We start from the raw sequence: 24030 nt of genomic DNA on the forward strand, positions 1-24030 counted from the left end.
TCTTACTCATTTCAATAATTCTGTGAACACTATCAATTAAAAGTTTTGCTTTCAAGTCACGTTAATATAAATGAAGTTTTTCCTTTCAGAGTTTCAAGACTCAAAGCCCGCAAGGGCCATAAAGCCTAGTACTAAGAGTAGTTGAAATGTGGCTTAGAAGCTACAAGAAATAAAATGATCTGCAGAGTTTGGAATGATGTGCCCCAAATAACAAAATTTTACAGAACATAACAGTGTTTTGCATTTAGAATTAGATTGCTCAGATATAAACTGGGGAAGGTATTAAACTTATTCAATGTAACTTCACAGGGCCAAACGGGAACATGTGGATGGAAGTTAAGGGAGCCAGTTTTGCACAATGTCAGGAAGAACTTTCTGGTAAGTCCTCTAAAAGTGAAATGAATTGCCCTGTGAAATACTAGTGCTTTCTGCCGCTGCAGGTGTTGAAGCAGATCAGCAAACATCTGTCAATTATACTACACAAGGGATTCCTAGAGTGGGTGGAACATTGGAACAGATTTGGTTCTTTGAACTCCAATTCCCAATCTAAACTTTCAGGTCAGAACTCTTTAGGACATCAGATGGATAAACAATCTGCTAACAAGAAAGACATTTCAACCATTAAATACAGTATAACACATAGAAAGTGTGCTAAGTAATGGTGATACAGATAAAATATTAAGAAAGGATTGAGAGAAAAGTGCATTCCAGCTAGCAGTACAATGTAAAATTGCTTGGAGGAAGTGTTATATGAAGGATCCTAGCAGGAGTCGTATTTCAGGTGGGAGGGATAACGTGGTAAGGGATGCCTGCCTGAAAGGAGGGCATGAGCAAAGAATTAGAAGAGTGGAACTCCATGAATGTCTGGTAAGAGATGAGAAATATTCTGGAACTTTTAATTATCAGAATCTTTGTGATAAATTTGTATTTACTTTGGCTGCCAAGACCTGTCTTTCAATGCCTTAAACAAATAGTTATAACATTGTAAAATATCTGGCATACATAAAAAATAATGAAATAATGCCATTTGCAGCAACATAGATGGACCTAGAGATGATCATACTGAGTCAGAAAGAGAAAGACAAATACCGTATGATATCACTTATATGTGGAATCTAAAATATGACACAAATGAACTTATCTACAAACCAGACTCCCAGACATAGAAAACAGACTTGTTGTTGCCAAGGGGGAGGGAGGGGGGTGGGGGAGGGAAGGATTGGGAGTTTGAGATTAGCAGATGCAAACTATTATATACAGGATGGATAAACAACAAGGTCCTACAGTGTAGCACAGGGAGCTCTATTCAATATACTGGGATAAACCATAATGGAAAAGAATATGAAAAAGCATATATATATGTATAACTGAATCAGTTTGCTGTAATATACAGTAAGTCCCCTACATAGGAACCTTCAAGTTGTGAACTTTCAAATATGAGAACATACGTTTGCATGTCCAATCATGTAAGTTCGTTCACGTGTCTGGCATACATTGTCACATGTGGGCATCCTCTACAAGTGGTTGTGCTTTTGTGTACTTTACAGTACTGTATAGAGTACAGTAGTACAGTGTCTTTATTTTAAGCCCAGGATGTCCGGAAGCAAGCGTAAAAGCAGCGGTGATGTAGCTGGTACTACTGTACTTTTCAAGGTAATGTACTCTAAGATTAAAAATGTTTTCTTTATTTTTAGTGTTTGTTAAGTATTATTTGTGTGAAAAGTATCATAAACCTATTACAGTACAGTACTATGTAGCCGATTGTGTTAGTTAGGTACCTAGGCTAACTTTGTTGGACTTACGAACAAATTGGACTTATGAACGTGCTCTCAGAATGGAACTTGTTTGTATGTAGGGGGCTTACTGTATGTGTGTGTGTGTGTGTGTATATATATATATATATATATATATATATATATATATATATATATATATATCGCCGGCATAAATCATCAACTTCTCAATCATATTTATTTCTTCTTTGTAATCTAAAATAATCTTAGTGATAAAGATAGATAGGAGACTCCCAAATTGCTTCCAGAATTTTCCTAGATAGCAATAGGACTGTACAGCATCTGAGAACAGATTGCAGGAACTGAGTCACCACTAAGATTTATCTCAGTGCAGCTCCTTTGGGGAACCAGCCACACTGCTGTCCCTCTAGGCTTGAAGACTTTGCTCTCAGAGAAAGTAGGCTGCCTCGATAAGACCCACCCAGAAGACGACCAAGCCAACCGACTGATTTTTGGCATTTTCCTAAAGTAAAAAGAAAAGCAAAATTTCCAACTAGCTAATTTGGCTACTTGTTAGTCTATCTGAAGTCTTTTGTTTCTGGAAGTTTTTAACATTCTCTCTCTGTTTTTGTCAGCAGTTTTTCTGTATCATGCCTGGCTGTGAGCGTTTCATTTTTTTATTTTCTGGTTTTTATCCTGTTGGGCTTTGTAGTGCTTCTTGAATCCCTGACATGGACAGTCACAAGCTATTATTTCTAAGAGATTGTTTCTGCCCCACTTGCTGATTCTCCTGCCAGGGCACCGGTGTCTATACTCCACATGCCTTTTACTTTTTTTCCCCTCCAGTATCTTTCATCCTTTTTCTATCAGGTTTCAGTCTGGTTATTTTTTCAGAACTATTTCCCAGTTTACTAATCATCTCCTCAATGTATCTAAACTTTTCATAAACTCATGTATTGAGTTCTTAATTTTGGTTATTCCATTTTCTCAGTTCTAGAGTTTCCATTTGAATCATATTTTTGTAGTTTCCAGTTCTTTGCTAAATTTCTTAGGACCCAGTTTCTTAAAATAAACATAAAACCTGCATCTGATAACTCTAATATTTACAGCTATTGATCTGTTTCTACTGTTTTAATTTTTCTGGTCATTTGATCCTGTCAGCTGGGATGTCGGGTCACTTTAGGTGAGAGATGAGGCTGGAAAGGTAAGCTAGGGCTGGTCACTGAGAACCCTGCCAATCATATGAAAGAACTTGGACTTAATTTTCACAGCAATAGAAAGGCATTGAAGGGATTTAAGCAGGCAAGTCTCTTCCGCTTACACTTCAGAAGGTGTGAGGGAATGTGGGAGAATGCATTAGAAAGCAGTAAGACTTTCTAATCTAAGCAGTAAGACACAGAGACCAGTGGGTAAGGTTTACAGGAATCTGAGAAGAGAGGGTGGCAATTAGGGGTAAGGTTTATGCTAATGGAGATAAAAAGGGTGTATATATCTAAGAGGTATTTATGGGCTAGAGTCTACATGATGATTCCCATGTTTCTGGTTTTTGGAAACTGAGTGAAGAGAAGGTGCCATTTACTAAACTAGATAAAATTGGGGGAAGTTCAAATTCAGGAGAAAGAAAAGGAGTTGATTTGGGACCTGTGGAGTTTGAGATGTTAGGGTGACTTCCTAGTTGTGAGATGTTTGTGGTCCGGACACTCGGGAGAAAATTCTGGGCCAGATATAAAGCTATGGGAGTCATCTGCACACAGGTGAGAGTGGTGTAATGCAGAGGAGTAGATGGAAGAGTACAGGTAGGGTGAGGTGTCCTGGGTGGAAGCTGTTAGAGTACAGAGCTGCTAAGGGGCAGGCGGGCTCTTGGAAGCCTGAAACAGACTGAGATGGAGTCAGCAAAGAAGTCTGTGGCAACTAGGGGAGTGGCTGTCACAGAAGCAAAGGGTAGAGATTGTTGTGAAGGGAACGTGGTCACCAGCATGAAATACCACTCAGCAAACATACTGTAAACAACTCATTGGTGTGACCCTGGTGAGGAGTGTTCTACTGGAGTGCAAGGAGAAAGCACGTTGCCAGTGGGCTGAGGAGTGGATGGGTGAAGGGGTGGAGAGCGAGCACAGGGTGCTTCTTGCCCTCAGAGTGAAGTCTGGATGTGAGGGAAGGAGAAAGCTGAGTAGATAGGATGTATGTGAGGTTAGGGAATGTCTGATAATTTTAGGACAAAAAGATTTGACCATGATCAAATGCCAAAAGGAGGAAATTACCAGAGTGGGACAGGGTGAAGAATACAAGAGAGAAAAAGCATAATTAATAGCGAATATCTTTGAAAAGACTGGAGGATTCAGGATCTAGAACTCAGGGGACAATGTCTGCCTGAGATGCTTAGAGGCAAAGGAGAGAGATCCTTTTCTGTTGTTGTTTTTCCTAACAGAAGGGAAAAGAAGGTTGTGTTAGGGATTGATTTTGGTGGCAGGACAAAGAGAGGGTTCTTTACAGATGGTTTCTCTTTTTAGCAGGATTAGGGAGGCTTGGATATCTGCTGCAGGAAGTTGGAGAAGCAAAAACTTTCAAGCAATATGGTAGAATGGCCACATAGCATTAAAGATCCAGCTGAAATCAGATACCATGAAGTTGTGCACTGGCCCCATGCTGCAGGGTGATGAGTTCTCCCAGCAGTTGCCAGCAGTTTGGAGCAGCTGTGGAGGAAAGGGACTGTTAGATGTACCCTGAAAAAGGATTTGGGCCTGCTGGGTGCCTCTGCAGACAACAGGACAAGGCTAATGAGAATGTTGACAAGTGTGATGGACAGTGGAGATGAAAGGAAGCAAGTAGGTAGAAGGAAGTCTGAGATGGAGGTTCCAGGTCTGTTTGATGAAACAGTAGACTGTGACTCTACATTTTCTAGTTTGGGTGACTGGGATTATGATGATTTTTAACTTATATATAAGAAGACCAGTTTGCTTGAGACAGTCTTGGTTTATACCTGTTTTGCTGGAGTAATTAGTAAGGCATCCCATTTCATTTCACTTTCGAAAGTGTCCTGGTTTGGATAATAAATGAAATGTCTTGGTATCTATATAGAGATGACATGGACCAGGCTTGGTAGAAGGGAGATAATGAGTTTAATTTTGGACATGTTGGGTTCAAGGAGTTTATAGGAAATTCAGGTTAAAAGGTTAAGTAGACCAAACATACAGGCAGATACAACCTATACTCACCCATAAAACATAAATTAATACAGTACTAAATGACTTATAATTTAGTGATTATCTCGAGGGATTTAATACATTAAACTCCTAGAAAATATTTACATTAAATACTTGAGGGCCCTTTCTTGGTATTAAAATTTGTGGCGTTTCTGAGTGAAATGGAAAATATTAATCATGTGAGGAATCGTTGTAATATTGACCAAATTGTCAATCTGGTACAACACATTAATGGACTGAGTTAAATTGGGTCATGTCTCAAAACAGCACAAGGTGGCAGCACAACTACAATAGGACATATAATTAAGCGAAAAGATCCTTTTCAGATATTCTGCAGTTAGAATAGTTAAGAGTTTATAGCCATTGTACATTATATAAATTTTTCTAAATGTATTCTCTTTCATATAAAAGCAATTAATTTGTTTTATCATTATTGCCAACTTGAAGATGTGAAAATTAAAAAGTTTTATTTTGAAACGTACATTATTTTTAAATATTTAAAATAGACTAAAGCACATCACTGATAGACACTCATGGCATTCTTAAGATAGCTATTAGTATCCAGGGTATATCATACAGTAGTTATAAATGTTTTATAAATTTGCATCTTGATTGGTATATTGTAGTTAGATAATTTTATTTACAGTATCTTTTTAACGCATTTATCTCACTCGTGAACATTCACTCAGTAACTTCATTTGTTGGCCTTTACAAGGGGAGTGTTCAGAAGTCTCAAGAAGAAATTCTTGTTTCATATTTTGGCTTTAGTAACACAAATGTGGGAGGTGGGTAGGGTTATCTGATTTAGCCAATGGAAAATACAGGATACCAGTTAAATGTGAACTTCAGATAAACAGCAAATAATCTCTTTAGTATAAGAATGTACCATGCAATATTTGGGACATACTTATACTGAAAATTACTCAATTCTTCAATATAGTTTACATGGTAACCCAAGTAGGGGGCAACAGGAGGGAGAAGAACTAGGGGGAAAAAAAAGCAAGTTGCAGAGAAATCCGGGATTCTAGACTCCAAATCTGACCTAAGATTTAGAGGTCTTCAGGACCAAGGAACCAGAAAAAGAATTATAAATGGACTTGAACTAGGCTACATTCTGTGGAGAACTTATTTATATGTTAAACTAAACAACATGGGCTAAGATTAATCAAGTACTGTGGTGAATTACTATCTACACCACACATTGGTTACTGATTTTCAAACAACAAAATGCAACAACATATATTTAAAGCTAGCTCAGTTTTGGACACAATTGAATAAATAACTGCAATTCAGACATTTCGGGGGCTTACCCTTGCTCAGGGTTATCATTATGAAAATCTGTCATTAGGGCCTGAAGGCTCGGAAATGCCATTTTAATTTCATTTAATTCAACAAACATGTCTGGCACCTTCTATGTGCAGAGGACTGACTAAGACTGTGAGATGTAAGAAGTAATAAAACATTGATGTTATTCATCTCGGGGGACATTTATTGTTGACAAAATGAAAGTTAAAATCATATATAAATAATGGCAAATTCATTCTTACCTATTTTTTCCTGGGTTTTAGTCCTTGGTCAACTGTTTCTCCCTTTGTTCTTCCTTGGAATGAATCCCTTTCTCTCACGTATGATTTGCAACTACCATTTTAATACTAAAGACTTCCAAATATCTATTCCAGCCATGACTTCTCCCCTGTACATAAGTATGTACGTTTAACTAATATGAGTTCTCGGCTGTCCCATGGGCACTTCCTATATTAGACTCACCGTTTTCTCCAGAAACTTTTATTCTTCCTTTATTCCCAATCTTAGTCAATTGCACCCCCTTCATGTTATCATCTGCCCTTGAAACATTCACACGATCCTCAAATTCTCTCCCCCATCCAGTGTATCCTTACTAGATCGTGCCTATACTGTTCCATGTCCTTTCTAAACTCATTTCCTTCCTCCAGTCTCAATTTCCTTAAATTTGGAGATTTATTAAAATTATCAATTAATTTTATTTACATTATTAATTTTTTACAATTATTTACAATAATTATTTTTTAATCTGAGAAGAGTTTATGAATTTAATGACATTGAAAGATAAGAAGAAGACTGATAAGGAAACAAAGGCAGAGTCAGGGAGTGGCCCGGGGTTGGGAGGTGTTCAGACATCTGAAATATAGGCACTTGGAAGAGAAGGTGGGGAGACCCCTCCAGACTCAAGTTTGGCATGGTACTAGGCACTGATGGAAACAACAGGAAGCATTTATAGGACACTTACTGAATGTCAGGCACTCATATCCCCCAGCTAGGTGACTGATGCAGGTCAAAGATCACTATACTCTAAGCTGCAGGGAAGTAGGGGAAGAAGCCAAGTCTCTCAATCTGGGTCATTAGTCTTAGCAATTTAAAAAGTGATGAACACATCTTTATATCACAGGAGCATCTTACAGGAGCATCAGTGGTGGCATAGCAAAGGAGTATAATCAAAGAAAACGTAAATAAATCTGAAACAACTAATAACGTGATTATCCGTATGCCCTATGTCAAATATAAAATAGGAAAATATTTAAACAAATGACTCTGATCATTTGTTTAAAAAGCCAAGGCAAATTTTCACTGTTTTTTTTTTTTTCCTCCAGTTAGTTTTCCAGAATCTGTAGTTAGCATTGATGTTGAAATTTCTCTGAAACCAATTGGAAAGTACCTGAGCACACATTTAAAAAAGATGCTGGCTTTGACCCATATTTTCAACATGATGGCTAATACCTGTGCTTGTCCTATGCATATCCCTGTCTTCCTCCTTCAAAACCTTGACTTAGAGGAGTTCTGGACTGAATATGTGGATTCTCACTGCTCCGTCCATCTATTTGGGGTGACATAAGGGCTCAAACCATAGAACATAAGAAGCTATAGGTGTTCTACCTGTCCAGGGGCAGCCACCCAAGCATGGTAATAAAGGGCTGAGAGGACCCAAGCAAAGAGAACAGGAGGGTTCAAAGGGATGGGCTGGGATGCCCCTTGCGATGCGGGAGGGAGATTGTGTCTGGGCAAAGCACTGGGGGGAGGGTGGAAGGACAGGTTGATCAGGCCGTGGGTTAGCAGGACCCAAGGTCCTGCACATTTCTAGAAACAGGCCTTGAGGGAATCTCTGTGGCCTCACATATGGAATGGGGATAACAGATTGAAGACCATGGAGGACTAAATCGGCTTAATTATACACTGTGGTGTGAGGGTGGGAAGGCCCCCAGATGCTTGAAATTCTTTTCACAGAAAACAAAACATTTACTTTACAGAGATAAAAGGCTTGAAATGTAAATGCATGAGTGGAACTCATTCACACTTGGGTGTAATCAGTCAGTCAAGAAATCAATAAACAGAGAAGTATCAGATTCTTGGGGTAGGGAGCGGAGGGCAGGAGTCTCAGTTTAAGAGGTGGGGCGGGGGTTGCTGGAGAGTTTGGCTAAGTGCCACGGAAAGAGACCCAGGATACTAGGAAGGCCAGCTTCACCTACTTGGCACATTTTACTAGTGATTGATGAGGTGCGTCCATCTGTCTCCTCCACTGGCTTGTGAACTCCTTGAGCCAGTGACTCTGTAACACCTAGCATGGAGCCTGGTGCAAATGGTAAGCACGAAATCATTCTGTGCTCAGGCTGAATTTTAGTTCCCAACTGGTGGACAGCAACTGTGTGCAAATGAATTTTTGCTTTTCCTGCCCAGCCAAATAGACAGATTATTGGAACCCTTGCCCTCCTGGGGTTTTGGAGTGTCAGAGCTGCCCTCTCAGGCCCATCTGTGCCCACACAACCAAGAAACAAAGCTCTTACTCACTCAGCTAGGAGACGGCAAACAACGGAAGATGATTTTAAAGATGCATGCTCAAAATTCTCCTAATACAAAAACTATGAGGCGAGAACATTTTGGTTGTTTCTGTCGCTTAAAATGTACCTCAGCATCTTGCAACATTTTCCATGCATTACCATCAATGTGGGCTTTTTGATTTCTTTAGTATCAATTTTCATGGTATAAAGTGAAGGGCCCAGCACTCAGAGCTAGCACAGTGCCTGGCAAATAGCAAATGTTCAATAAATTTTTGTTGAATGAACAAATGAACGCATGAATGATCGATTGAGGTGATCTCCAAATTCCAAATAGGAGAGTCAAAGTGAGGAAAATTCACACCATATAGGTGGAGACTAAGCTGAAACATTATCCATAAAACTTTGTGAAAAGTTGAGGAAAATCCAGATTTATCATAAAAATAATTGAATGTTATTAACTTAATTGGATTTTATTTAATACAGTAAATGGAATTGGATTATAGTAATCAGAATTTTGGAATTTTGGAACCAATCAAGTAAATTGTGTTCTCTTTGGGTTAAGCAAGGTTGGCCAAAAGGGGAAATTTCTGTTGCCCTTGTAAGACTGAGGACCTATCCCTGAATTGCCGTAATTTTTCTAGGTTATTTAGAAAACTCTGTGAGTTTGTTTGTTTTGTTTTGCAAATAGCCCCCTGGCTTTCTTGCAATACGCCCATCTCAGATATCACTCCCCTATCCCCTATTGAGCTATAAAACAATTAATAGAAGCTCAAAATAGTCCAGCAACATTTGCTATTTTAAACAAACCCGGTTTTGTCTGAACATAGCTAAGAACTCTTCAGCCCCAGCAAAGCCCCCTCCAGGTCTCCACCACTGAAAAAGCCATTATGCAGAGCTCCTACAATACAGCCAAGAACCCAGTAGCATCAGACCATTTCAGAAAGCTTGGCTGGTTCTCTCTTGTAGAGTTTGTTCTTCTCTAGTATCAAGTCACCTGAAACAGTTAAAACTTCTTGTAACGGTTTTCCAATTCATGACTAAATTTCTACTTTGAGGACCTCTGACTTTTAGACAATTTCTCACTAAAATGAATCTATGATTCATGCTAAATCACAAGGATGATCAGATGAAATCGTTAACAGAATGCTGTGTTTCTGGTGGATAATAACTCATTGGAAATAAGAATTAAGATAATATGCTTTATTTTACATGATTGTTGATGTTGATTCCAGCCATTACCTCCGATCAGGTCAGGCTATAATTTTGTGGCATTAATGAAGAAAGACTTAATGAGCAGCTCTCCTTTCACAGCGTAGGTCTCGCTGTTGTACACAAAACCAAAGTCCCCTAAGCAGGAAGGTTGCATTCCACACGAGCAGGCCTAACTCGATTTGTGGATTACACCTTCAAAGCTCAGCAAGCAACAAATTAATCATTTTTTTTCCCCAACTGAGGCATTTTTCCTTCCAATCTGAATTTCAGAACTTGTCTTAATTAAGGCTGATGTGCTGAACGCTGTTGCCATTAAGTCATGTATCTTACAAAGAGCCAATTGGAGTAATAATTCATATATCTCCCAGAGAAAAGTTTTTCAAAAGTCTCTGTGCAATATTCCGATAGCTTAATCTCCTATGATATCCTGATGATTTTAATTAATTAATTAATTTATGTTTGGCTGTGTTGGGTCTTCGTTGCTGTGTGGGCTTTCTCTAGTTGCCACGAGCGGGGGCTACTCTTCGTTGCGGTGCGCGGGCTTCTCATTGTTGTGGCGCACAGGCTCTAGGCGCACAGGCTTCAGTAGTTGTGACACATGGGCTCAGTAGTTGTGGTTCGTGGGCTCAGTAGTTGTGGCTCTCGGGCTCTAGTGCACAGGCTCAGTAGTTGTGGCGCATGGGCTTAGTTGCTCCGCGGCATGTGGAATCTTCCAGGACCAGGGCTCGAGCCTGTATCCCCTGAATTGGCAGGTGGATTCTTAACCACTGCACCACCAGGGAAGCCCTGATGCTTTTTTCCAACAGTGGCTTTCCTTGTAATTCTTCTTGCTTAAGATTTTTTTCTAGCATGTCGACTTAGAAGCAATGTTCCTGCTTCAAAACTACATATGAACAACAGGTATAGATGAAGTTGTTCTACATGCTGATCATTAGTGTCTGAGAGCAATATTCTGTAAAACATACCTCACTACCCAAAAGTAATTTTTACTCTTATCCTTTTGCATTTAGTGAAAAAAATCTAAAGAATATGTAATAATATGTGCTAGTATCAGTGTGCTAACCTTTTAAGCTAATCATTAGTTACCCACTTAAAATCAGTAACAGTAAACTTTATAGAAATTTATTTCCATTTGAGAAAGTGATTCAAGATTCAAACTCTCCCCATCCTTTTTTAAGCTAGGTCATGACATCTCTGCCAAAAACCAATCCTGTATTAGAAGCGAGTTACGGTTATTAGACTGTATCCTCATGGAGGCAGAAAGTTGATGGTAAATTACCCAGTAAAGAGTAAACTGATTTTAAATGCAGCTACCGGGAATTTAATCAACCATTAAGTGGTGCCTTGATTTTTAAATTATACGAAAGTCAGCTGCTGTATTTTCTACTCTGAGTACCTACCCCAACGTCTGGCCTGCAGTTAGTGTTCAATGACAACAAAATAGAAATCTCAGAATTTTTTACTAAGAGGCTGGTGAGAAAGCTTTCTTTGACTTGTCCACTAGGTGGCACATAGGGACCGTGCTTCACACGTGGAGCCTTCACAGACCCTCCCATTCATAGTGTAAATAAAGAGCTGCATTATTAATTTATACCATCGCGTCCACTCTACACCTAATATTTGTTTAACCAGCTGTTTCCTCCAATCCTCCTTAAACACTATTGATTAAAATCCTAAGAATATTCAGGTTTCCATTCCAGTTTTTCCCCAACAATATATCGTTACCTTTAAATAACAGACTAAATACATTTAAATACCATAGGCTAAGAACTAGGGTTACTAATAAGGAATACAGGAGGTCGGAAAATTAACTAAAGGTAACAGAAGACTATAATGTAAAGGTTATTTTCAAATTTGCTCTGCATTTTGCTGGAATTTTAACTGGTGGAATACCATTATTTAAAAAATGTAACCTGGAAAATAAAACATGCATGGGGCAAAAGGAAGTGAAAAGAAAACCATTTCTGAGAAAGGGAGTTATTTTCTGAATATGCCTCTTGTTCATCTTTACAAAGATGAAGTGCTGTGCTACCTTAAGATTCAAAGACTTCTTCAACTACTCAGAAAATACCGACATTCCACATCCAAGATGCTAAAAGGCAGGACTGTTTAGTAGACCGTCTATTCATAAAGCATCTTTCTGAGTTCGCCGAATGTATTTATCCTGGATGTGTTACCAGCTCCCAAAGGAAGGAAAAGGAAGTGAAACCACTAGGGATATAATGAATCGATTCTTCTCTGTGAAAGTATCTTCAGTTCTTCTAAATTACAGTGTCAGTCATTCCTCTGAGAGACAGGGCCTAGCTGACAATAAATGGCTCACTTTATAAGAACATGATGTTCCCCTCTTGCTTGTTTCTCACAGAAAGCCCAAGCCCACTGAACACTCCTCGTTGGAATACTGGCCTCTAGGTTCATTCTCTTTGGAGACCAGTGGTCTGGAGGTTGTTGGGTTTCTCTTGATCATTAAGTTACATTTAAACAAAATTACTTCTTATCTAGTTTTCCCATTTTTAAGCTGTTTTCAATTTTCTGAAGAGATTACCAAAACATGTAGTCATTCTCTTAGCTTAAAAATTAAATTATTAAGAACATATAGTCCCAAAGCTTAAATGCTCAACCAGCATTTGGCATACATTCTATTTTACTGAATGAAAGAAAAACTTCTTTATTCATAAAGATATATGGAACTGAAGTTAAAAACTGATGTAAGGATTAAGAAATATCACACTAAAAGTTATCCAAAGAGAACTACTATGATGTATTTTTGGTGGAACAATATTCCCATTTTATGAGTCCATTAAAATATCTAGTCACTAAAGTGTATAAAACGACTGCAAATTTAGTACATTGAAATAATCAAATAGAAATGGTTACCAGAAACTACATTTGTAATGAATAAATATTACATTGCGTTCAGAAATTAATTCACAGGCTTTATTTCTTAAGAACCATTAACTTCCAAGAGGTATGTTTGATTTTATGACATCACGCTGGAACGTGTACAGGAACACTTTCCACCCTAAAAACTCCCAAATGTATTGGCTACTTTGTGTATTTTTCCAGGGGTAAATGAAAATAAAATAACTTATTTTCAAAATAATAAACCATCTTATTTGGAACACAACAGTCATAGTCAATGGAAGAGAACAACTTCATTTCAACCCAAAAGAGTTCAGATTTGCTTAAGATGGTAAATAAACAGTCTCAACACAAATAATTCCTTTAAGCACCTTTTAAAAGTAATCTTACCAACCATGACTTAAAAAAGCTTCTTTTCAGTGCATTAATATTATCTATCAACATCATTCTATATATGAAAAGCATCATAATTCTATGATCTTAATTTCACAGTTGAGAAGAGCAGACCAAAACTGGTAACATCTCAAAGATTATCAATCTAACAGGTATTACCTATGATTACAGTAACTTTCTTTTTCACATAAACTTACATATTCTCTAAAAGAAAACTCATACATGTGGAATGGACCTTCCCATTCCTCAGCATTTTCTTCAGTCTATACTATCCTTTTTTTCAGGTGTTATAAAAATGTTTGTTGAAATACAGATGGAAACGCTGCCACTTGGAAACCATGCATCTACCAGATTTATAGTAGCACTAGCAAAAGCTGGGATACTGGACTTAATTCTTGCCCCAGTTGAGACTGAGCTTGTTTACTGCAGTACAGTATTTTATCTGACAATACGCATCTTAAAAAAAGTTGAGATGTCAGGTTAAACTCAAAAGAAAATTAAAGAAAAGTTATTTTAATGTATACATATATCATGATATGCATTGCTCTCTGAAATCTTAAAGGTATCAAGGTTTGACAGAAAGAGTTAAAAAATTATGGAAGTTTTACCTTGTCCTAAAATCCAGAAGTTCAGATGCTCTCAAGTCCTGCTGAAGTTGGAGCCTGGAGATCAAGTGAAGCTAGGGCTCTTTCCCCTCACCTTAAGTTTGTTTCTGGGTAAGTGTGTGTGCTTGTGTGAGTGTGTGTGTGTGCCTGCGCCGCGCAGAATGTCTCTTTGTGGCGCTGGATGGCAGAGGTCCTGGTCCTGGGAAGAAGGAGGCACTTTCTCACCAAGAGCAGAAGAAAAGCAAAGCAGCGTCACCAGGAAAGTTCTCCTCCCAGATCCCCTAATTACAGCCTAACGTGCACTTCATGCAAACTTCAGGGAGGAAAGGAGGGGCAGCTCAGTGCCCAGACCTTGTGAAACAGCAGCCTGTTAGATGACTTTGCCCTCTGCTCCGATCCCCGAGTAACCCGCTCCTCGGGGGTTCAGGCAAAGCGGTAGCTAAAACCACAAGCCCCCCACTCACAGCACACCTCCTGGATCTGTCCAGAGGGGATGGGGCAAGGGGCTTGTGGAATGATCGTGGGGCAGCGGGGTGAGGCAGACAAGCGAGGACAGTGAATTTTCATTTTGCTTTTTAGCCTCTGCTTAAAAGGAAAATCCAAAGGTAGGAGAGGTCCTCGCTTTCCCGCCTCCCTCTCCCCAAAGTAGATCCAGCGTAACCAAGTAGAAAGGTAATTATGACAACAGCGGATAAAGCTTCCTAAACTTGAGGTACCCTTTCACCCAAATTGCCAGAAGTATGCTTTCTTGTTTACAGGACTCAGTATTGATATTGAGTTTGAATCTCCGTTAACAAACAAACAACTGCTGTCGTATCCCTGGGTGACAGAGCTCAAAGAACCTAGATTTATTTATAGAGTGAAGAATGCGAGGGGCAGACAGGATGGGTGGGGTTGGCTTATGGATCCATACCCAGGATTAGAACCAGATGGGTACAGGGCGCGCGCACGCACACATTCGCGCGCGCGCCCGCCCCTAAAATAACCACTGGGGAAGATGCTGGGACGCGCGGGAAAACGCCTCCTGAACAAATAGACATTTATTTATAACTTCTGGGAGAGTATATAGGTCCATTGATTCCCGCTTTGAGTAACCAAGGGTTTTGGAGAGGAAATGGCTTCATATTTCAATAACAGAGCCACCTTTGATGGAGCCTAGGAGAGGAAAAAAAGAAACATACCGCAGGAAGCAAACGGCTGTTGCAGCCGCTGGGAGGAGGGAGCAGGGCTGGCCCGGGGATGAGGACAAGCAAACAAGCCCAGAGGCCCCTGGCCAGGGAGGAGGCGACACGCAGGCCGGTCCGCCTGGGGGCCTCGGGTGCAGGCACCCTGGGCGCAGGGCGCTCAGGGGCGTCCAGGGAATCGGGGCTGCGCTCCCGGCTCTCGCCCTCCGGCTTGGGAGGCGCAGGCCGGGCTACGGGCTCGTCACGTCGGCCGCCGCTCAACTGGTGCACTGGAAGGGCAGGGGAACCGGTGGGGCAGAGGTTCTGGAGAGCCAGAGGACTGATGGAGCAGAGGGATTGGTGGGGCAGGGAGACTCGTGGGGAGATGATGTAGTGGGGTGGGAGGCACGGGGACCAGTGAGGCAGGGACGCCGGTGGAGCAGGTGACTCGTGGGGCTGATGAGCTAGTGCGGCAGGGGGACAGGTGAGGCAGGGGCGCGAGTAGGGCGTTGCGCGCGGCCTGAGCTGCGCTGGAGGCGGCGAGCGGCGCTATTGTCTTGGAGATAAAACCTAAGCAGTGTTGGCGGCTTCCTCTTAGAAGAGAGGCGGGAAGGAGGTATCTAAAAAAAAAAAAAAAAGTCTTTCCCGCTTTTCCCTGATGTATTTCACCGGTTCCTGCCCCCAGGCTCACCCTTGCCATTCGGGTCTTTGGTAAATTAACAAGTGCCTGTTGAAAAGATTTTATTCCAAAGACAAACCGAACACCCACCAAGTCTGACTGGATGAATACAGTTATATTGGAAATGAAATAATTAAAAACGAATCCTCCAGCAGGCAATTCTACACTTTTCTTGTAATTTCAAAACCAGGGCAAGGCGCCTTTTTTCATTTTTTCTGTTTGTCCTCACAGGGAACAGGCCGCTCTAGGCTTTGCAATTTTATGTCGTTAATTTCGTAGCTATTGAGACAGCTGTTACACTGTAGGCCTCACATTAACTGCCAATAAAAATAAGATACATCTCTGCCTTTCAACCGTGAAAGAGTTTTTATGCTATTTCTTGTAAATGTTCAGGATGGTATGTATTTTAAGGAACATAAAGGAATTGGACTTAAGAACAAATATCCTACATTTTTTACATTAAAGCTCCACAAAGGTGGTGAAGCTGGTGGTACGTGGCTATGAAATGATATAAATATAGTTAGAATACTGATCTTGTTCCCTCAGCTTAAACACCTAATCTCTGGGAGTTGCCTGGGCAGTAAATCAGATTAGCTGGTCCATCCATCATGGCACGTGTTTCTTATTCTGCCGTCTTCTCCGTCCATATACTTATTCCAGCAGAGCATTAAGAGAATGTAATGTGTTCTCTTCAGAAATTGTTTATTAGCCACATAAGACCATCCGTTTTGCATTTTAGATCACAGTGAGTTGTACCAGAATTTTTTTTTTTTTTTTCAGTTAAACCCATACCAATTGAGATAGGCTTCCAGACTCATCTGGTCAATCCTTCCTCACCCCTATTTCCTATCTTCCCAGATAGGCCAGTTGCTAGTTGTGTAGTCAGGCCTCCTGAGATGGCTATTCTCTTGCTCTCTCTACATCCCCTGCTGGACCAGTCCCTGCTTTACTTAAATCCTACTCACCTGAGAGATCCTCCTACAAACTTGCCTCTAGCCCCAGCTAGTGATTGTTCTAATCTTTAGATCAGAACACCTCCACCTGGATAGTTTACTAAAGGGGAGGTGAGGGGCGTGCCCCTCTGCAGGTTTCCCTGGTAACTAATGAGCCAACCTGACTTCAATTCCCCCTATAATTGGTAACCTCCCCTTCCCCCGGGAGCCAAGACTGCTGCAGTGCTCTGCGCGATGCGTGCTGCACTCGATGGGGTGCTGCTCCAGGACCTTGCTTCCGACATGTAAGATCCTCCCCTCTCCATTAAACCAGGGGCCCCCAAACCCTGGGCCGCGGACCGGTAGGAACTGGGCCATGCAGCCGGAGGTGAGCGAGCAAAGCTTCATCTGCGGCTCCCCATTGCTCCGCCCCGGTCTGTGGAAAAACTGTCTTCCCCGAAACTGGTCCCTGGTGCCAGAAAGGCTGGGGACGGCTGCATTAAACCGCTGACGTCTCTGGCACTGACTCCAGGCTCTCACTTAGGTCGAGGCTCAGCATGTACAAGGCTTGTAGGCCTGTGGGGTGCAGCCCAACACTAGTCTTTGTTAAAAGATCCCCAGTACAGTGTTTTTAATCACAAGTACTTGATTAAACCTGTCAGTAGTGTAGATTTGATTTTACTGATATTGACGCATGTATTGATATTATATACATTTCGATTCACTTGGGGGTTCACATGGTGTATTAATTATTTAAAATTTACACTGGAATTAGCTCTAAGTCTTTTAAAAAAGATTTTTGTGTTTAGTTAATGTTGAGTTTTGTAACTATTTATAGAGGTATATGTTACTTTGATCAGTCATTATAATTATGCGTCAGGGCAAAGTCATTATAATAAGCTTTGGTTTAAAAAATCACATCAAGTAAGTAAATTAGTACAAATCTATTTTCATGACTAAATAATTTTACAAAGGTATAAGTTGTAGAAAAATATTAGAAGACACAAATGTCTTTTCAAGGAAAAGCATATCAAAAGAGTATTCTGGGTATGAAGATTCCTTCTAATTATTAACATTAATAATGCATGTGGAAATGTTCCCGAATGCAAGTTTGTGTGCCCCATGCATGGTGAGGCCAAACAAACCTTGGAGTTTGGAGCAGAGAAAGGTTTATTGCAGGGCCAAGCCAGGAGAACAGGTGGCTCGTGCTCACAACCCCAATCTCCCCCATGGTTTTCTCGGAGAAGGTTTTATAGGCAAAATGTGGAGTAGGGGCTGCCAGGTGTATGACTTTTTTCTGATGGGTTGGTGGTGAGGTGACAGGGTGTTGCTTCCCGGAACCTGGTCCTCAGCCTGAAGTTCCCATCCTCCACCAGGGTAGGGGTCTTAGTTCCTGCAGAAGAACTCAAAGATATTGTTATGTATATCCCTTCAGCGGGGGTGGGGGGGGGACTGGGGAGGGGGAAACTGGGACCCTGACCCATTGCTGCACTATTGCTTCTTGACTGTTCCTCCCCTGTTTCTGCATTCCCTCACATCCCTGATTAGCTATTGTTTGAATCTGCCCTTTGGAACTCAGGTAAGATCTAGGAAGCTGAATGAAACCTACTTCCTACAAACAAGAAACTGGGGGACACGGAAAGGATTTGTACCTGGGAGGGCCCCAGAGGGTCCTGCTGAATTTCAGGAACATGTCTTTCATGGGCTAATGAAGTATTTTTTTTTGTTTTGGAGAAGGCAGGGAGAGCAGCTTTCTTAAATTACAAGGGAAAAAAACCCCAAATATTTTCTTCAAAATTAATTTTCAAAATGACTTATATGCTTAAAATTCATGTGAAGTTTTACCTTAAATTACCTGGCTAAGTGCTAGAGATACAGAGCCTAGAAATTAAATGGCAAATCAAGGTTCTGGAAAAGCCAATACCAATTTAGAGCTAATGGATATTGAAAAGACCTTGTTTTGCATAATGCAAAAGTATTTTTTAAGAATGAAAAATAGGTCAGAATGGTGTTATAAAATGTAACTTCACCTTCTTTTGCTAATGGTAAGACAATTTGAATAATGGGGTTGAACCAGATAAAATGGGATATTCAACCTTTTTTTTTTTAAAATTTTTATTGGAGTCTAGTTGCTTTACAATGTTGTGTTAGTTTCTGCTGCACGACAAAGTGAATCAGTTATACATATACATATATCCACTCTTTTTTAGATTTCTTTCCCATTTAGGTCACCACAGAGCACTGAGTTCCCTGTGCTATACAGTAGGTTCTCATTAGTTATCTATTTTATATATAGTCATGTATATATGTCAATCCCAATCTCCCAATTCATCCCACCCTTCCCCTTCCCACCTTGGTATCCATAAGTTTGTTTTCTACATCTGCGACTGTATTTCTGCTTTGCAAATAAGTTCATCTGCACCATTTTTCTAGATTCCACATACAGTATAAGCGATATTATACGATATTTGTCTTTCTCTTTCTGACTGACTTCACCCTGTAGGACAATCTCTAGGTCCATCCATGTCTCTGCAAATGGCATTATTTTATTCCTTTCATGGCTGAGTAATATTCCATTGTATATATATGTACCACATCTTCTTTATCCATTCCTCTGTCAATGGACATTTAGGTTGCTTCCATGTCCTGGCTATTGTAAATAGTGCTGCAATGAACATCGGGGTGCATGCATCCTTTCAAATTATGATTTTCTCCGGATATATGCCCAGGAGTGGGATTGCTGGGTCATATGGTAGCTCTACTTTTAGTTTTTTAAGGAACCTCCATAGTGGCTGCACCAATTTACATTCCCACCAACAGTGTAGGAGGGTTCCCTTTTCTCCACACCCTCTCCAGCATTTACTGTTTGTAGATTTTTTGATGATGGCCATTCTGACTGGTGTGAGGTGATACCTCATTGTAGTTTTGATTTGCATTTCTCTAATAATTAGTCATGTTGAGCATCTTTTCATATGTTTTTTGACCATCTGTATGTATTCTTTGGAGAAATGTCTATTTAGGTCTTCTGCCCACTTTATGATTGGGTTGTCTGTTTTTGGATATTGAGCTGCATGTGTTGTTTGTATATTTTGGAGATTAATCCCTTGTCAGTTGTTTTGTTTGCAAATATTTTCTCCCATTCTAAGGGTTGTTTTTTCATTTTGTTTATCGTTTCCTTTGCTATGCAAAAGCTTTTAAGTTTAATTAGGTCCTATTTGTTTATTGTTCTTTTTATTTTCATTACTCTAGGCAGTGGATTGAGAAAGATCTTGCTGTGATTTATGTCAAAGAGTGTTCTGCCTACGTTTTCCTCTAAGAGTTTTATAGTATCCGGCCCACTCCATCTTAATGATTTATTCAGTTCTCATTTCTCACTCAGTTTTGAACGTTTCCTGCTGTTTGTTCTCCCCGCCTCCAGTCTTGCACCCTTATGGTTCTACCCTCTGGTCAGAACAATAAAACTCAAATCTGAACACAACACATCTAAATCATTCAATGACTCTCCACTAATGCCTTTCACCCCCTCCTCTGTTTTCATTATGTTGTTACAATCCTATCCGTCTCCTTGGTTAACCTCCCCAGGTCCTTCAAGACACAGTTCAGGTGTCACCTCCCCAAGGGAGGAAAGAGGATACAACAAATGTCCCTCCTGAGTACTCCCGTAGCACCTTGAATTTATATCCATCACAGTTCCCGTCACCTTATTCTAAAATGGTTTACATCCTTATCCCCTATCCCAAAGTTTACTTTGAGGGAAGACTTTTGTTTTCTGGCATCCCCAGCACCAAACACTGGGCGTAACATATATAAGTTATTTGTAGGTAAATGGGGAAGGAAATAGAAGGTGTTATCCAAAGTTTAAGTACTTATGATAGTAACAGAAATGTCCAAGTTCTAAATGCAGTTTTGGCTTTATTTATCTTGGGGATTAATGCTTTGCTGCATGGCGTTTTCTTTAATTCAAATGTTATATCAACACTGCTCACTCCTATTAGATGGGTTAAGCTATCCCAGTCTCCCTTGTTTCCTTCTTCCCATCTCTCCTGCTTTCACACTTATTTCTACTTTAAAATAACTGTTTGAAAAGATGATGTAATGATGATATAAAAATATTCAAAAAGAAAAAAATCTTATTCTTATCATCAAAATACATTTTTTTGCATCTTTATTGGAGTATACTTGCTTTACAATGGTGTGTTAGTTTCTGCTTTATAACAAAGTGAATCAGTTATACATATACATATGTTTCCATATCTGTTCCCTCTTGCGTCTCCCACCCTCCCTATCCCACCCCTCTAGGTGGTCACAAAGCACCAAGCTGATCTCCCTGTGCTATGCACTGCTTCCCACTAGCTATCTATTTTATGTTTGTTAGTGTATATATGTCCATGCCACTCTCTCGCTTTGTCACAGCTTACCCTTCCCCCTCCCCATATCCTCAAGTCCATTCTCTAGTGGGTCTGTGTCTTTATTCCTGTCTTACCCCTAGGTTCTTCATGACATTTTTTCTTCTTAAATTCCATATATATGTGTTAGCATACGGTATTTGTCTTCTTCTTTCTGACTTACTACACTCTGTATGACAGACTCTAGGTCCATCCACCTCACTACAAATAGCTCAATTTCATTTCTTTTTATGACTGAGTAATATTCCATTGTATATATGTGCCACATCTTCTTTATCCATTCATCCGATGATGGGCACTTAGGTTGTTTCCATCTCCGGGCTATTGTAAATAGAGCTGCAATGAACATTTTGGTACATGACTCTTTTTGAATTATGGTTTTCTCAGGGTATATGCCCAGTAGTGGGATTGCTGGGTCATATGGTAGTACTATTTGTAGTCTTTTAAGGAACCTCCATACTGTTCTCCAAAGTGACTGTACCAATTCACATTCCCACCAGCAGTGCAAGAGTGTTCCCTTTTCTCTACACCCTCTCCAACATTTAATGTTTCTAGATTTTTTGGTGATGGCCATTCTGACTGGTGTGAGATGATATCTCATTGTAGTTTTGATTTGCATTTCTCTAATGATTAATGATGTTAAGCATTCTTTCATGTGTTTGTTGGCAGTCTGTATATCTTCTTTGGAGAAATGTCTGTTTAGGTCTTCTGCTCATTTATGGATTTGGTTGTTTGTTTTTTTGTTATTGAGCTGCATGAGCTGCTTATAAATTTTGGAGATGAATCCTTTGTCAGTTGCTTCATTTGCAAATATTTTCTCCCATTCTGAGGGTTGTCTTTTGGTCTTGTTTATGGTTTCCTTTGCTATTCAACCATTTTTGACCTACCAAAAAAGGCAATTCATCTGGCTTAACCTAGCACAGACTTAAATATGTACATAGTATAAACATAGCAGGAACATTTAAAAAATATCGGTATAAAATATCATGAATCTTTAATGTGTGATAAATTTGCAAACAGAGTGGTATTCCTCCTGGCATATTACACTTCTAATGAAATATACATTTATATTCAAATGGAGATTATCTAAATTCATCTCCTTTTCAAACTCTGAAGGTGGCTGCTGTATTATCTACTGAATTTCAGAGAACTCCCTCCCAGTGAATTTGTGTTTCCTGGAATTTTTGCCTCAGACTAATATCATACCTGGTGGAACATCTGCTAGGAAAAAGGTGCAGCTATGTGCACTCTGAGGTACTGGGATGGGGGTGGGGAGGAAAGCCATTTGACCTTTCCTGTCTGAGGGCTCGTAACTTCATTAAAGCATCCCTTGGGCTTATGGGCATAACCGTGAGAAAGACATCATTTGTAATTAAGTCGTTCCCACTGGCTATATTCCTGTTGAACTCCATGATTAAGATACAAATTCAATCTTTTAAATGGTCACAAAGCATTTGATAAAAGGTTATTTTGCTTTTAATGCAATGGGTGGGATGACTTTTCAAGGGCCCACTTTTTGTACTCTCACTCTCAAAAAGTGTCCTGCAGAGAGACTCTTCAAAGGGCAAATGAAGTAATTAGGCAATAAATTGTTGAAATGTTAAGAGCAGAGATGTTCCAGAAGCTACTGAGGCCGCGTGAACATCATACCAAGTGATAAATATTCTCAACTCTGAGAAGTTAAGTGCCTGCATGTTCTCTGGCTTGCCTGTTGGATTGGTTTTGGTTTCACAGCATCTTGTAATCTATTGTTCCCTCAGTGTGTTTCTTTTGTCCAGAATGCCCAAACTCTTTCTTTAATTTTTCAGTACATTGATGTCTATTTGATTATTAACTAGGTTACTAGGTTATACTCATTTTGCAGTAGGGCCCAGATTTAGTCCCATCTCCTTTGTTGTGCTGTTAATTGTTAAGAAACTTCTTCCCCCACTCACAATCCCATATTACTCTTAAGAGCACTCATTGGCCAATTTTAAACTACCTTGCATTTTATTTATATTTTCATGTATTTAGTTTTTTTTAAATCAGGTGTACTGTAAACTCTCTGAGGGGCAACATAATATCTTTGCATCTTCAGTTTCTAGCACACAGCCTTGCTGGTAGAAGCTGATCAAAAAATATTTATTGCTGTTGTTGAAGATGACAGTGTCATCTTTTATATTCAGGAGAGACAATAAGAACAAATGAGGAAAGCTAGTTATTGAACAAGCTAGTTCAGGGTATTTTGCATCTAATAGCCAGTGGCATAAATAGTAAATCATCAGAGGTTGATTAATAATTTGTATCATTGTTATTGATCTCATAGAATTAAAGGAAACATAATACATATTTTTCTTCCATGCTTGGCTGATGAGTGATTGTATAAATGATAATCAACAAAAGTAAGATATTTTACTCTTAAGAAACTAGGTTGACGTTAGTCATAAAATAAGGTTATTGTCTTAGAATTACAATATCAGCCACTTGAATATTGATTTTTTTTGCTTGTATTTATAGTTATTTTAAATTTAGGCCAATTATAACTATCAATAAATGTAGTCCTTATTGTATTTTCTTTTTGCTCCCTGTAACCTTCAGAGTAAAGGATGTCCAGTCTAATTGAGCTGAAGTGATTTATATACAGTTCTTCTTAGGGTAAAACGGGTGAATTAGCTAATGCATCAAGGTTGGCATAGGGCAAGACTACTCAGGAGAGACGAAAGTGTAGGGCTTTGCTTATTGGGAAGTGAAGGAAAAGCTCAGCCTTGTCAGAAAAATGGAGAGAAAGACAGGAGTATATTGTATCAGAAACCTATGGAGAAGAATTTCAAAAGGGAGAGACTGGTAAAGTGCCAAGCTTAGAGACAGTTCTACTAGAGACTAGAAGAGAATATTAACCTAAATACTTAGAATAGCATGCCTCTTAGTAAATTTTGACTTAAGTGGTTTGGAATAAACATCTGGATGTTTTTAAAATTGTCTGTATCGGTCTATGCTAAACTTGATAGGTAAAATCTATTTTTTTTCTTAATATCACCAGAAATACAGAATTAA

At 39.6% G+C, this 24030-nt stretch overlaps 1 protein-coding gene across 1 annotated transcript in view; it reads right to left on the bottom strand.

Moving 5' to 3' along the window:
* Positions 1-14629, bottom strand: part of HAPLN1 (hyaluronan and proteoglycan link protein 1) — a 71302-nt gene extending 56673 nt beyond the window's left edge. Inside the window, exon 1 of the mRNA XM_067731175.1 lies at positions 13821-14629. The gene's annotated coding sequence lies outside the window, so the exon portion shown is untranslated. The remainder of the gene's footprint in view (positions 1-13820) is intronic.
* Between the last annotated feature and the right edge of the window lie 9401 nt (positions 14630-24030).

The sequence above is a fragment of the Pseudorca crassidens genome, chromosome 3 (assembly GCF_039906515.1).
Source record: "Pseudorca crassidens isolate mPseCra1 chromosome 3, mPseCra1.hap1, whole genome shotgun sequence".
Taxonomy (NCBI): Eukaryota; Metazoa; Chordata; class Mammalia; order Artiodactyla; family Delphinidae; genus Pseudorca; species Pseudorca crassidens.